We start from the raw sequence: 14,980 nt of genomic DNA, 5'->3' as shown, positions 1-14,980 counted from the left end.
CACGTAACACTGAGAGAGGCCATTGCGTGAGCACGGACAAGATGGAGAGCCAAAGGGGTGCCGGGGTGGCTCAGTCGTTAAGCGTCTGCCTTCGGCTCAGGTCATGATCCCAGGGTCCTGGGATCGAGCCCCACGTCTGGCTCCCTGCTCGGCAGGAAGCCTGCTTCTCCCTCTCCAACTCCCCCTGCTTGTGTTCCTGTTCTCGCTATCTCTCTGTCAAATAAATAAAATCTTTAAAAATAATAAAAAAAAAAAAAGGATAGAGAGCCAAAGATGGAGTTGGTGTTGTCAGCTCTCATACACTTATGAAGAGTAGACCAGTAATCTAAGAAAACTCTGTCATTTTAACAGAGAGAAAGACCAAATTTCAATTTTATACCAGTGTGCTCTTGATATTAAAACTCATAAATTCTAATAATTCTAACTCATAAATTCTAATAAATTCAAAAATGACTTCTCATGCATCCTGCCCATGCATAAAATTCTTTTAAAAAGATTTCCTTCTCATAAGCCTTCCACAACATTCTTTTTACATTTAGATATTGTCCTAAGCTTACCTTCTTTAAATAACCAGTCTCCTTTTAGGACAAAATTATTTTCTTGGGCGCCTGGGTGGCTCAGTTGGTTAAGCGACTGCCTTCGGCTCAGGTCATGATCCTGGAGTCCCGGGATCGAGTCCCGCATCGGGCTCCCTGCTCAACGGGGAGTCTGCTTCTCCCTCTGACCCTCCTCCCTCTCATGCTCTCTGTCTTTCATTCTCTCTCTCTCAAATAAATAAATAAAATCTTTAAAAAAAAAAAAAATTATTTTCTTTTCCCTAAATGAAAATACCTCTCCATTCCTCCAATCTTTCTTACCAACAATACATATCCTACTTTCCCTACACACAGAGCTGATTTCCTTATCATTTCCTGCAGTCTCAACTACACTTATTAGAATATTTAACTCTTAGAAACCTCAATCTCCAGTGAAAACTAAGTAGTCACCAACTGCAAAGCATCTGTTATACCAGAATTATTTAGACTGGCAAGTTTATGAATATATTTCATAATTTCTAGAAACGTGTTCTTTTATAGTATAACTTTTTAAATAAAGCATAAAACATGTTTACTAATGGACCCAAGTATCTTTAGTTTCTCTGCAATAGGAAGCCAGAAGCAGATAAACATATATTTAGTAATTATGTTTCAGGACTTTGTCTTATTTGGAAATGATCTAGACATTTAATGGTTATAACTTTTTTTTAAAGATTTTATTTATTTGAGAGAGAGAGAGCGTGCAGAGCGAGAAAGAGAGCAGGAATAGGGGGAAGGGCAGAGGGAGAAACAAACTCCCCAGTGAGCAGGGAGCCTGACGTGATCCTAGGACACTGGGATCATGACCTGAGCCAAAGGCAGACACTTAACTGACTGAGCCACCCAGATGCCCAGGTAATGGATTTAACTTTACTCACCATTTAACTTAGCAAAACTTTAAAGTTCATCTGTTTATCCTCAACAAGTATGTTGAGATAAATTTATGAAAATTTTATGACACTAAACAGCTAACCATTATTCTTAAGTTATCCTTTTTGTTGACAAATTCTGTAACAGGACAGCATGAGCTCATTTGACCTTTGGTAAACCTTGGTAGAATAAAAGTTTTATGTTTGATGCTGATAACTCTAAATACATGTCTGTTTTAATTAAACCAACAAACTTGAATTTGCTTTAATATCAAATAGTTTTCCAGACCATGTGAACTTGAAAAACATTTGGGTTAGTTATAATCAGAGTTTTAGAATGCCCAATTTTTACAAGTGCTTGTCTTTAAGCCAATTAAATAGAGCTTTTTACAAATTAATTTTTGCAATACCATCCGAGGTAGAGAAAATATCTCATATGTATAACACATATGGACATATATACACAAACAAGATGCAAACAAAATCTAGCCTTTGTTTTACTAATATTGGTGGAGAAGATATTAAAGGCCCAATTTCCAAATATCTCCCTTTTACAAAATAAATGTAACTATAAGATAGTATTATAACTTGTGGATCCATTAATTGGTCATTTTTTCTCCAGAATCTAATAAATATTATGGCCAAGCAGTGTCACAAAAGAATATCATCTTTTTCTTTTTCATAAATTCATAACTAAAACCAGTTTTGGAATATGCAGCCCAAAGTGTCCAGAACCAAATCAGCATTTCACATGTTTACGAGCAAGATAAATAAACAACACACAAAGACAACAATCAAGGCACTGTGGGAGGAAACATAATTGAATATGGGTAGTTAGACGATTTTTTCCATCTCATAAACTGTGGGGGTCCCTCTTACAGATGCCCAGACACAGATACAGCAGGAACAGTCCCCAAAAGGACCAAAAGCAAATGAGAGGAACAGTCTCTGGTTATGCACACCAGAAACTTACCCTTCAGTTGTAGAATGCCTCCCAGTGGCCAAATAGAGGTTGCTCTCCTCCAACTGTGGTTTGATGCTGAATGCAGCCGATGATGCTGGGGAGCTAGCCAGGAGAACTCCCATGGACTTGATACATGGTCCAAGCAGCTTCGGGGAATCCCCCATGTCACCCCACCGCTCAGGATGGCCCGCCCCTCAGGATGGCCCACCCCTCCTGGCTGGCTCACCAAATTGTTACTGAACCCTGAAATAAGATGAGTGTGTTTGATTTGCTGTAAACCAATCTCTGTGTCACTGGGTTTAAAGCAGAGAAAGAAAGCTTTATTATCAGAAGGGTAGCCCAATGAGAAGTCAGGGATCAGCCCCAAATCTGCCTTGTGTTTGTTGAACCTGGGGACAGTTTGTAGGGGCTAGCAAGGTATGTGAGGCTTAGGGCAAAAACTGGATGGGTCTTGAAACCTTCAAGGGGAGGCTGGAAACTTTTGAGACTGTGCCCTGTTTTGGACATCTGGGCTCCATTCACTGTGTTATGTGGTGTCCATAAGTCTGTAAAACAAAGATTATCAAGTAGCCTCTCTCCTTCGTTCCTGTATCTAGTACTGGGGAAAGAAGAGCAAAGAACAAGGTTAATAATTCTTGCAAGACTGTGGAGAAATGTGCCTATGAGCAGCATATGAGGTTATAAGGGAGAAAAAGCCTAGAGAAGGTTTACATGAATAGAGAAGCATTTACCTGGGTTCAAAGCTGAGGAATGAAAGAAAATAAATTTTTAAAAGATTGTTGTAAAAAGAAAAGTACAACTTGATTTAAAAATGGGCAAAATATCTGAACAGACACTTCAGAGAATATACACAGTTACAAACAGGCCCATGAAAAGATGCTCAGCCTCATGTGACATCAGGGAATTGCAAGTTAGAACAACAAGATACAACACACACCTATTACAATGGCCAAAATGTGGAACACCGACAACACCAAACCCTGGTGAGGACGTGGAGCAACAAGAACTCTCATTCGCTGATGGTGGGAATGCAAAACGGTAGAGCCACTTTGGAAGACAGCTTATAAAACTGAACATGCTCTTAACACACAATCCAGCAATTGCTCTCCTTGGTATTTACCCAAAGAAGTTGAAAACATATGTTCACAAAAAACCTGCATGTAGATGTTTATAGCAGCTTTTTTTCATAATATTCAAAACTTGGAAGCAACCAAGATGTCTTTCAGTAAGTGAATGGATAAATAAACTGTGGTACATCCAGACAATGGAATATTATTTGGTGCTAAAAATGAAATGAGCTCTCAAGCCACAAAAACACATACAAGAGTTTTAAATGCACATTACTAAGTGAAAGAAGCCAATTTGAAAAGGCTACACACTGTACAATGCCAATTATATGACATTCTGGAAAAGGCAAAACAATGGGGACAGGAAGAGATTCAGCGGTTGCCAGGGGCTAGGAGGCAGAGAGGGATTAATAGGCAGAGCACAGACAATTTTTAAGGCAATGCAATGATTCTGCATGATACTATATTGGTGGATACATGTCATTATACATTTATCAAAATCCATAGAATGTACAACATTAAGAGTGAACTCTAATGTAAACTATGGACTTTGGATGATAACGATGTGTCAACGTAGGCTCATTGATTATAACAAATGTACCACTCTGGTGCAGGATGTTGATAGTAGGGAAGGTTGTGTATGTGTCTGGGCAGGGGGTATATGGGAACTCTCTGAACTTTCTGCTCCATTTTGCTGTGAATCTAAAACTGCCCTAAAGAATGAAGTCTATTTTTTTTAGAAATGTATAGGTTTAACTAAATAGGTTTAACTCAAGACTTGGATACAACAGAAGATAGAATTAATGAACTCAAAGACAATCAATAGGTCCAGTCAAAATGGAATAACAGGGATAAGATATCCTTCTTACCAGAAAAAAAAGACAAATTATATAAAACAATGTTTAAAAAGATGGATATCAGACAACAAAGCACAGTGATCTATGAAGAAAAGAACAAATGAGACAAATGAAAATTAAATAGCAAGATGATAGACTGAAACCTAACCATAACAATATATCATTAAATATATATGGTTTAAACATCCCAATTAAATGGCATAGATTGTCAGATTGGATATAAAAGCAAAGCCTCCCATCCAAGTACTAACCAGGCCCCACCCAGCTTAGCTTCCAAGATCAGACGAGATCGGGCGCGTTCAGGGTGGGATGGCGGTCCTAGTTGCCGTCTATCGGAAACACACTTTAAATAGAAAGACACAAGTAGGTTAGGAGAATGGAGAAAGATATACCATGTTAAACCGGTCAGAAGATAGGGCTGTGGGGTGCCTGGGTGGTGCAGTTGGTTAAGCATCCAACTCTTGGTTTCAGCTCAGGTCCTGATCTCAGGGTCGTGAGATCGAGCCCCGCATGGGACTCCATGCTCAGTGGGGAGCCTCCTTGGGATCCTCTCTCTCTCCCTTTCTTTTTTTTTTTTTTTAAAGATTTTATTTATTCACTCGACAGAGAGAGACACAGGGAGAGAGGGAATACAGGCAGGGGGAATGGGAGAGGGAGAAGCAGGCTTCCCGCGGAGCAGGGAGCCCGATGCGGGGCTCAATCCCAGGACCCTGGGATCACGACCTGAGCCGAAGGCAGACGCTTAATGACTGAGCCACCCAGGCGTCCCTCTCTCCCTTTCAATGCTCCTCCCGCTGGTGCTTTCTCTCTCTCTAAAATAAATAAACAAATCTTTTTTTAAAAAGAAGAAGAAAAGGCCGTGATGACTATATTACTATCAGATAAAATAGATTTCAGAACAAAGAATACTACCAGAGATAATGAAGGTCATTTTGTAATGATAAATGAGTCAATTAATCAAAAAGACATAACAATCCTAAATGGCTTGCTCCTAATCATAGAGCTTCAAAATACATGAAATAAAAAGTGATAAAATTCAAGGAGAAATGAACAAATCCACAATTATATTTGGAAATGTCAATACCCCTCTCTAAAGAATTGATATAAGTAGGCAAAAAATCAGCAAGAATAGAGTAGACTTGAATGACACTCTCAACCAAAATTGAGTAACTGACATTTATAGAACATTCCCGTGCATGACTGCAGAATATACATTCTTCTCAGATGCACATGGAACATTTATGGGAATCAATCATATCTGAGGTCACAAAACAAGTCTCAATAGATGTAAAGGGATCCAAGTCGTACCAAGTATGTTTTTTGGGCACTGTGGAATTAAATTAAAAATCAGTAACACAAAGATATCTGGAAATCCCAAAATATTCGGAAACTAAATGTAACACACTTCTAACTAGCCCTTCTTCTTTCAAGGAAGAAATCATGAGGGAAATCAGAAAGCATTTTGAACTGAATGAAAATGAAAATAGAACAGATCAGAGAGAGCAGAATGCTGCTAACGCATTGCTTCAGTACTGTAATGAGCAGTTACGGGTTTTAAGTAGAGGAGTCATGGTCAGGATTTTCATTTTTAAAAGATCAGTCTAGCAGTCAGGTTCAGAAGGACAAAAGAGCAAGTAGGGAGTAGGGAACCAAGTACTTTGTCAATATTTATTGACTGCCTACTCTGTGCTAAGCCCAAAGGTGCTGAAGTAGGAGCAGAGAACAGAGTCCCTGCCCTCAAGAAGCTTACGTTTTAGTGACAGGAGAAAGAGAAATAAATGCATAAATCAGATACTGTTAGGTATTAAGTGACAGTGACTGGGAGGGGGACATAAGGGTGGAGAGGCAGCTTTAGTCCCTCCTCAGAAGTGACATTTGAGCTGACCCCTTACTGGTGGGAAGGAAGTATCTGTGCAAAGGCCCAGGACAAGAGTTTTTGAAGCAAACAGAATGGCAAATGCCAGAGCCCTGAGATGGAAATGAGCTCAGCGTGTCTGAGGCAGAGAAAAACGTGCAGGGAGCTGCGGCCCAGGGAGCAAGCTGACAAATGGAGAATGATGAACAGGTAGCCTGGCCATTAAATGTATTCCAAGTACAACTGGAAATCTCTGGAGAGTTTTGACATGAGGGGTGATGAGGTTGGCTTCCTCTTTAGAAAGATTCCTGTGGCTTGCTGGAGGAAGTGAGGAAACCGGTTATCTAGGCAAGAGACGGTGGGGCCTGGACGAGGGTCACAGAAGAGAAGTATGGAGACATCACTAGAATGCAGGTAGATTTTGGAGGTAAACAGGACTTGCTAGTGGATAAATGGGAGAAGAGAAGGCTTGAGGAGGAGTAAATATGAGGTCTGAAAGAGCATGCAGGAAGTCCAGATGGGAGAAGACTTATACTAGAACAGGAGTGACCGAGATGGAAACAGATGGACTTAAGGTTCTGTATTTCGTTGACTCGAAGATCCACATTCTTTCTCACATTTATGCTTCTCTGAAATCAGGATGTATCCTCCAGGGGTGCCTGGTCGGTTAAGCATCTGCCTTTGACTCAGGTCATGATCCCAGGGTCTTGGGATCCCAGGGCTCCCTCCTCAGCGGAGAGCCTGCTTCTCTCTCTCTCTCTCTCTCTCTCTGCTGCTCCCCCTGCTTGTGCTCACTCTCTCCCTCTCTCTCTCTGTCAAATGAATAAATAAAATCTTTTTAAAAAACAAGATGTATCCTCCAACCGATAGTATCTTTCGATTACTATCAACCATGGAACAATTATGAGGTAATTGTGTGGTGAAAACATTCCATTGACACATTTTGCTAAGATTTAAAAAGTCCTGGGGCATCTGGGTGGCTCAGTCGGTTGAGCATCTGACTCTTGATTTTGGCTCAGGTCATGATCTCAGGGTCGGGAGATCAAGCCCCGAGTCAGGTTCTGCCCTCAGCATGGAGTCTACCTGAGATTCTCTCTCTCCCCTCTGCCACTCTCCCGACTTGTACACTCTCTCTCTCTCTCAAAAAAAAAAAAAAGATTAAAAAAGTACCAGCAGCAACACATTTCAGATTTGATAAAATGTGCCTATTGTACTATGTGGTTATATTTGCAGGCCAGCTTGACAGGACAGGATTGAATGAGGGAAGCAAGGAAGAGGAAGATATCAAGTCACAATTCAGGAGGTAGAGGTCCTAATTCTGAGATGGAAGAGTAGTTGGTTTTGAAAGAGAGAGATCAACATCTTGATTTTGTTCAAAGTAAGTTTGGGGTTCCTGCAAGTCATTCAAGTGAGGCTGTCAGGAGGCAGTTGGGTATTCAGTTTGGAGCTCAGAAGACAGAAGGAGGCTGGAGATCCACCGTTGGGTGGATGGTACATGAGGATCGTAAAGGACTGAACAAGACTTCCTAATATGTATAGAGCGAGCAGAGAAGATGATCCAGAGACCCACAGAAGCCCCTGAGGCCGGCAGCCAGAGCACCAGGTGGAAAATCATGGGGAAGCCGTCTCAGAAGCCAGGACAACCCAGAGTAGCCAACCCAGTGAAATGTTGCTTATAAGTCAAGAAAGATATTAATACATGTATCAGTACAGAGAAAAATCTGCAGGATTATACACCATTACCAGAGATTGTCTCTGATGGCTGCGAAGCAAGGCACTCTTAATCTTTTTATTTATCTTGGGGCGATGATGCAACCATAATAGGTGTTTGATAAATGTTAGTTTACCTCCCCTTCCAAGTTTGGCTTTCTGAAAGAAGTCTTCCATTCCAAAGAGACAAAGCCCTCAGAATGAATTTTAGAGATGGAATGAATTTCTGGTATCTCAGCCGACAGGTAGAAAAGATCTTTTTGAACAGAGGCTAGATCCTTTCGACAGCCCAGAGGTCACCCCACAAGACTGAGCCTGCTTACTCACTCGTCTGACCCTCAGAAACTCGGAGTTGCGTGGAAATCTCCATATAAAGATTAGATTCATTCTTCCCTGAGATCTGAATTTTTAATTGTTAGAAATGTCCAGCCATTCAGAAGGTGAGGAAAGGTCCAAACACTGAAAAGGATGAATACCCTGTTGTTCATTTCTGAGAATGTTCCTTGAGGTGAATAATTTATGCCACTTATCGATTCCCATTTCTTAAGAGGCCTGGGTTAAAGGAGCCTGACGTTTTCCACCCAGCGCAAGCCCCGCTTCCCCAGAGGCCCATCCGGCAGCAGGATGCTTGCCACCCAGCGCTGCAATCTGAGGGTTCTCTACCAACAAACACCCCACAGTACAAATGCATTTACATCGAGATCATGAATGTCTTGGAGACAACGTAAATATGACACAGAAAAAGTAAATTAAGTATTTCACAGGACCCCAGCCCCTTACCAAGAGGGAACAAATACCCCAGGGGATGGTGGGGAATATAACTGCTTCTTGTCTGTGACACCCCGAGGCACCCACACCCTCAGCTGAGTGACATCACAGTGCCTTCTGATAGACCCAGCCAGCATTATATTTCCCTCTCCATTAAAACTGGGCTTGGCCCTGTGATCTTTGGCCAGTGAAGTGGTGGCTGATGGGAAGAGGCTTTTTAATGTGTTTGCACAGATTGGTTTGATCTCCTGCTATGCATCTTTTTTTTTTCTTAAAGATTTTCTTTATTTATTTGACAAAGAGAGAGAGAGGGAGAGCACAAGTAGGCAGAGAGGCAAGCAGAGGGTGAAGGAGAAGCAGGCTTCACACAGAGCAGGGAGCCCGATGTGGGGCTCGATCCCAGGACTCTGGGATCATGACCTGAGCCGAAGGCAGACACCTAACGACTGAGCCACCCAGGCGCCCCTCCTGCTATGCATCTTAAGAAGAACATTCTCTGGGAGCTATTAATCCCAGACGTGGAGAGCGGACCAGAACCCCCCCACCCCGAGCGAAACCACACCAACCAACCTGCAAACCAGAGACAGATCCTGGATTATAAACAAGGAGGTGCCCATCCTGGAGCGTGTCATCTTCCCTCCTAATGATACATCATTCTAAAGATTCAGTTCATCAAAAAGTTAAACACAGAATTACTATATGCCCCAGAAATTCCACTCCTAGATATATGCTCAAAAGAATTGAAAACAGGGTCTCAAACAAATACCATTCGCTCAGAGCAGCACTATTTACCATCACCGAAAGGTGGAAACAACCCCAATGCCCATCAATGGATGAGTAGATAAATAAAATATGGCTTGTGTATAATGGAGTATTACTGAGCCGTAAGAAGGAAGTGCTGGGACAGGCTACATGTATGAGCCTGAAGGTTTTATGGTAAGTGAAAGAAGCCAGAATGACAGATACCGTATATGATTCCATTCCAATGAAATATCTAGAATAAGTAGTTCCATAGAGGTAGAAAGCAACTTGGTGGTTTCCAGGTGTTGGGGCGGGGGGTGGGCATGGGGATTGGAGACTAACTATGTGGGTACAGGAGGTTTCTTTTAGGATTATCAAAGTGTTTTGGAGCTAGATGTTTTCATAAATTCCTCCAGGAAGCACTCCAATCGGCAGAGCCCCCTGCTAGATGCTGGAGGGAAGGGGGCATCCTTCAGGGATGGTTAAGACGCCATCATGAATGTACTAAATGCCACTGAATTGTTCATTTTAAAATGGTTGATTTTATGTTATGTAGATCTTACCTCAATAAAAAGAAAAAAGAAATGTTCGCACAAACAGATGTTTAATACCTACAAGTGCCATCTGGGCTTAGTGTCATTTCCCCCTTTAACAAATCCACTCGGGGCACCTGGGGGGCTCAGTCAGTTAAGCATCGGCCTTCAGCTCAGATCATGATCTCAGCGTCCTTGGATCAAGTCCCACATCGGGCTCCCTGCTCAGCAGAGAGTCTGCTTCTCTCTCTCCCTCTGCTGCTCCCCCTACTTATGCTCTCTCGCTCTCTGTCAAATAAATAAATAAAATCTTTAAAAAAAAAAAAAAAGATTAATGAATCTACTCTGAAGTAGGAGCATACCGGTTCTCAGAAGCTCGCAAATTTTTATCTGCAGCCAATTTTTATCTGGCTGTAAATTTATCTGGCTGTAAATCCAGACTGTCTCCAGGGACGCCTGGGTGGCTCAGTCGCTGGGCGTTTGCCTTCAGCTCGTGTCCTGGTCCCGGGGTCCCGGGGTCCTGGGATCCTGGGATCGAGCCCTGCGTCAGGCTCCCTGTTCAGCGGGAAGCCTGCTTCTCCCTCTCCCGCTCCCCCCGCTTGTGTTCCCGCTCTCGCTGTCTCTCTCTCTGTCAAATAATAAATAAATAAAATCTTTTTTAAAAAAATTAAAAAAAAATAAAGATTGCCTCTAAATTACTGTTTTGAAAAGTATGGAGTTTCCTCAGAAAGTTAAAAACAGAGCTACCCTACAATCCAGCAATTGCACTACTAGGTATTTAAACAAAGGATACAAAAATACAGATTTGAAGGGGCACATGCACCCCAATGTTTATAGTAACATTATCAACAATAGCTAATCTATGGAGAGAGCCCAAATGTCCATCAAGTGAGGAATGGGTAAAGAAGATGTGGTATATATATACAATGGAATATTATGCAGCCATCAAAAAGAATGAAATCTTGCCATTTGCAATGCTATGGATGGAGCTAGAGCGTATTATACTAAGTGAAATAAGTCAGTCGGAGAAAGACAGCATATAATCTCACTCATGTGGAATTTAAGAAACAAAGCAGATGAACATATGGGAAGGGGGAAAAGAAAAAAAAGAGAGAGGGAAACATAAGAGACTCTTAAAGATAGAGAAGAAACTGAGGGTTGATGGAGGGGAGGTGGGGGATGGGTTCGGTGATGGGTATTAAGGAGGGCACTCGTAGGGACGCCTGGGTGGCTCAGTCGTTAAGCGTCTGCCTTCGGCTCGGGTCATGATCCCAGGGTCCTGGGATCGAGCCCCGCATCGGGCTCCCTGCTCCGCGGGAGGCCTGCTTCTCCCTCTCCCCCTCCCCCTGCTTGTGTTCCCTCTCTCGCTGTGTCTCTCTGTGTCAAATAAATAAATAAAATCTTAAAAAAAAAAAAAAAAAAGGAGGGCACTTCTAATGAGCACTGGGTGTTATATGTAAGCGATGAATCACTGAATTCTAATCCCAAAACCAATATTGCACTGTATGTTAACGAACTAGAATTTAAAGAGGAATTTGAAAAGAAAAAATAAAAATAAAAAATATATATTAAAATAAAGTTTTGAGATAAGGGAAAGGCATTGAGGGGGTGAATGACTAAGGCATCTGATCTGGTTACAGGTATGCGTTCCTTCCAGGCATGAATAAAGCTTTGTGGACCTTCATTATCCAACCCTTTTATAAATCCAAGTTTATAAAGCCTTATGAACTGTTGAATTTCTGATCGCCACCCCACAAAATGAGACTCGCTGCCACAAGGGGGCAGTAGTGTCCAGGTAATGGCCTCACCAGCTAAGGAGGAAATTAGTAGAAATCCTGAGTTACAGATTCTTGAGTTTTCATCCTTGAAAGTGGTAGCACATAGCCACGGGTCACTGGACACATCCTCAGCCTTTTAAATACATATGTGTATTGAAGAGAGTATTGTACCTGGAAAAGAATCTTCGGAAAACATGTCCCACAAGGTTATTATACAAACACAGATGCTGCGTTAGGAGATGTTCAGTGACCAGCCCAGGACCACACAGCCAGGCCTGGAACCAGGTCTAGTGTTTTCCTGCCTGGGGCTCTTGGTGCCACCACTTCCTGCTCTCTGGAGCTTTTCCTGAGCGTTCCGTGCAGGTCATGCCCTTCTCAGATCTCCCTGCCAACCCCACTGCTGCCTTCAGGGTCCCGCCCGCTGCTCCCCCCCCATCTCCCCAGCTGCAAGCATTCTCGGAAAAGCCCGGCGCACCTGCAATCAGAGCTGGCAGTCGGAGCGCGGTGACCGGGGACAAGTGTCCACGTGGGGCTGACAAGCTGTCAAACCCACCACCATCTGTCAAGACCTATGAGAAGGCACACGGCATGGGGTAGGCGGTCAGTCAGCCAGCATCAGCCTCAGAGGTGACACCGCAGTTCCCCTTGTGACCTGTCCCGGGGCCCCAGTTCCTCCAGGAAGCACTCCGGTCAGCAAAGTCCCCTGCTAGGGGCTACAGGGAGGGAGGCATCCTTTAAAGATGATCCAGTTGCCATTTCGGTGCTAGAGAAGCTGCCAGGCTGGTGCGGAGGCTGGGACAGCTCTAAGAAAGGCCAGACTAGGGCATGAGCACCAAAGTGGCACAGAGCAGATTTCCAAGTCCTCTGCCCCGGTCACTCATCCCAGGACACCCGAGTATGGCAGCAGGGCCGGACACCTGCAGGATTTCCAATCCCTCAGAGTCCACACGGAGGGGCTACTGATCCTTAGCCCTGTCCCTGAAAGGGTAGAGGGTCCTCCCTCCTACTGCTTCCAACTGCACACCCAGGAGGCCTCGGCGTCACCAACCCCCTGCAAATCCCATAGAGCTGGATTATTTTTGACAGTTGTCACCAGAGGGAGCTCGAAGAACAAGTCTGGATTTTGCTTCCTGGGAGTTTAATGAAGGAAGTGGGAAGGAAAATGCTGTTCTCTGCTTCCAGCAAATCCAGAATCAGTTAAAAACCCCTTGACCCTTCGATTTCACTTCTAATTTGTGAAAAGTACACACGACAGAATGATGCTGCCCTGCAGGTTTAGAATAGCTGTCCTCCTCCGTGAGCTTCCCATAACTATTTTGGAGTCCACTGATCCCCCACAGAAGCCCCGCCTTCCACGCTTCCACCTGAGCCGGGATCCCGCATTATCCCTGCTGATGCACAGCAACCCCCCCCCCCCAACTGCTCTTCCAGCCAGAAAGAAACCCCCACTCTGTCTCCAGCAGTTATAGGAGCCCCAGCCCCACCCCTCAGGCTCCTTCCCCCACTGCCCTGGGCACAGGGGACAACACAGATGTGACAGACGAAAATTAAAGTGGAAATGACTTCCGGCTACTAGATTCCACGTGCCCTTCGTAGCGCACCTCATCTCAGTTTGGGAGAGGGATGCCCCAGTCGGTGTTCCGCTGCTAGCCCAAGTGCTGAGATTTTTCAGGGAAAAGATGCAGCCCCCGTATCCTAGAGCATGACAGATCCCACCTTAGATGGCTTGTTGATTAAAATAGTTGAAATTGGGGCGCCTGGGTGGCTCAGTTGGTTAAGCCTCTGCCTTCGGCTTAGTTCATGATCCCAGGGTCCTGGGATCCAGCCCCGCATCCGGGTCCCTGCTCAGTGGAGAGCCTGCTTCTCCCTCTCCCATTCCCCCAGCTTGTGCTCTCTTGCTCTCTGTCAAATAAATGGATAAAATCTTAAAAAAAAAAAAAAAAATAGTTGAAATTCACAAGGTCTCACCCTCATTACCATGTGAGGGTTTCATATCCATTGCTCTTTCCTTCTCAGGAATATTTTGCTCCTGCAGAAATTTCCTTTTTTTATGCATTTGGAGACAGAGCTATAAATAGGGATCTCCCTTGGGCCTGCAGGCCTCTGGTTTTCATGTAAAACTCAGGAGGCAATTTGGGGTGGAGCTGGGGGAGGGAGCAGAGGGAATGGCTCCTGACTTCCAGGTTCCAGGGTTCGGCAGGAATCGCTGTTGTGGACTTGAATGAGGCCAGCGGGCCAGTGGGGACGTGGACTTGTCAACATGGCCTCAGAAGACACCAGGGGAGTTCGTGAGCATTCAGTAGCGGCAGCTGCTCCTGGAGAAGGCTGGAAAGGCTTCCGAAGACAGGTATCTCCTAGGCTTCTCCTGGATGTGGTGACTGCAACCCCCCTCTGGGTTCACCCTTCAGCAGACCCCCCTGGCCTACACTGACAGGTGTCCCCAAGGGGCGCCTTCTGAGTGCGGGCCAACTCAGGTGACAGGACCAACAGGGGGCCGCTGCTGTCTTGCCTCTTATCTCCTGTCCCCAGGCTTCAGGTAACATTGATGTCTCACACCGGAGATGGATGGGTGATGCCCTCTGGGGCGTCTGGGTTCTAGCTCCATGAATGAAGTATGCATTTGACCTCCCTTTTTTCTCATGCTTGGTCAAACACTCAGACTTTCTTTGAGGTGGTGCACACCCAGGATTTTGGTTCAGAGAGGAGAAGACCCTTCAACTGTGGTTTTTACCCACACGTCAGCTGATGCTTCATCTGAAATGGTCTAGCACCTCCATGCTGTTGGCTTTGTGGCCATGGACCCTGCCCTCCCCAGCATCCCCAGCGTCCCCAGCCACCTTGTGTCCTCTGAGTGGTATGCTTTGTTTTGCAAAAAGCTTTCACTTCCGTGGTACTATCCCCATTAGACAGATGAGGAAACGGAGGCTTGCCAGCTTCCAAAGTCTATGGTGAAGCGGGAACCAGATTATAAATCTGCAGAATAGTCCTGAAATCAAACTAATGGTCTTATATAGCCCACGGAAGAGATAAGGCTGATCCAAGACACCTCATGTTGATCAAGTAGCTTTGCCTGAACTGGAGGGTTTGTATAACCACCTGTATTCCAGAGCTTGCATGGCCTGGGGCTGCCACTGGAAGGCTGATGCCCTAAATAATATCTTGTGCAAATAGAATAGAATAGAATAGAATAGAATAGAGTAAAATAAAACAAAATAAAACAAATAAAATAAAAATAAAATAAAATCTTGTATCCAACCTCACAT

The sequence above is a fragment of the Phoca vitulina genome, unplaced genomic scaffold (assembly GCF_004348235.1).
Source record: "Phoca vitulina isolate PV1807 unplaced genomic scaffold, GSC_HSeal_1.0 scaffold28, whole genome shotgun sequence".
NCBI lineage: Eukaryota > Metazoa > Chordata > Mammalia > Carnivora > Phocidae > Phoca > Phoca vitulina.
This window is presented reverse-complemented; position numbering follows the sequence as displayed.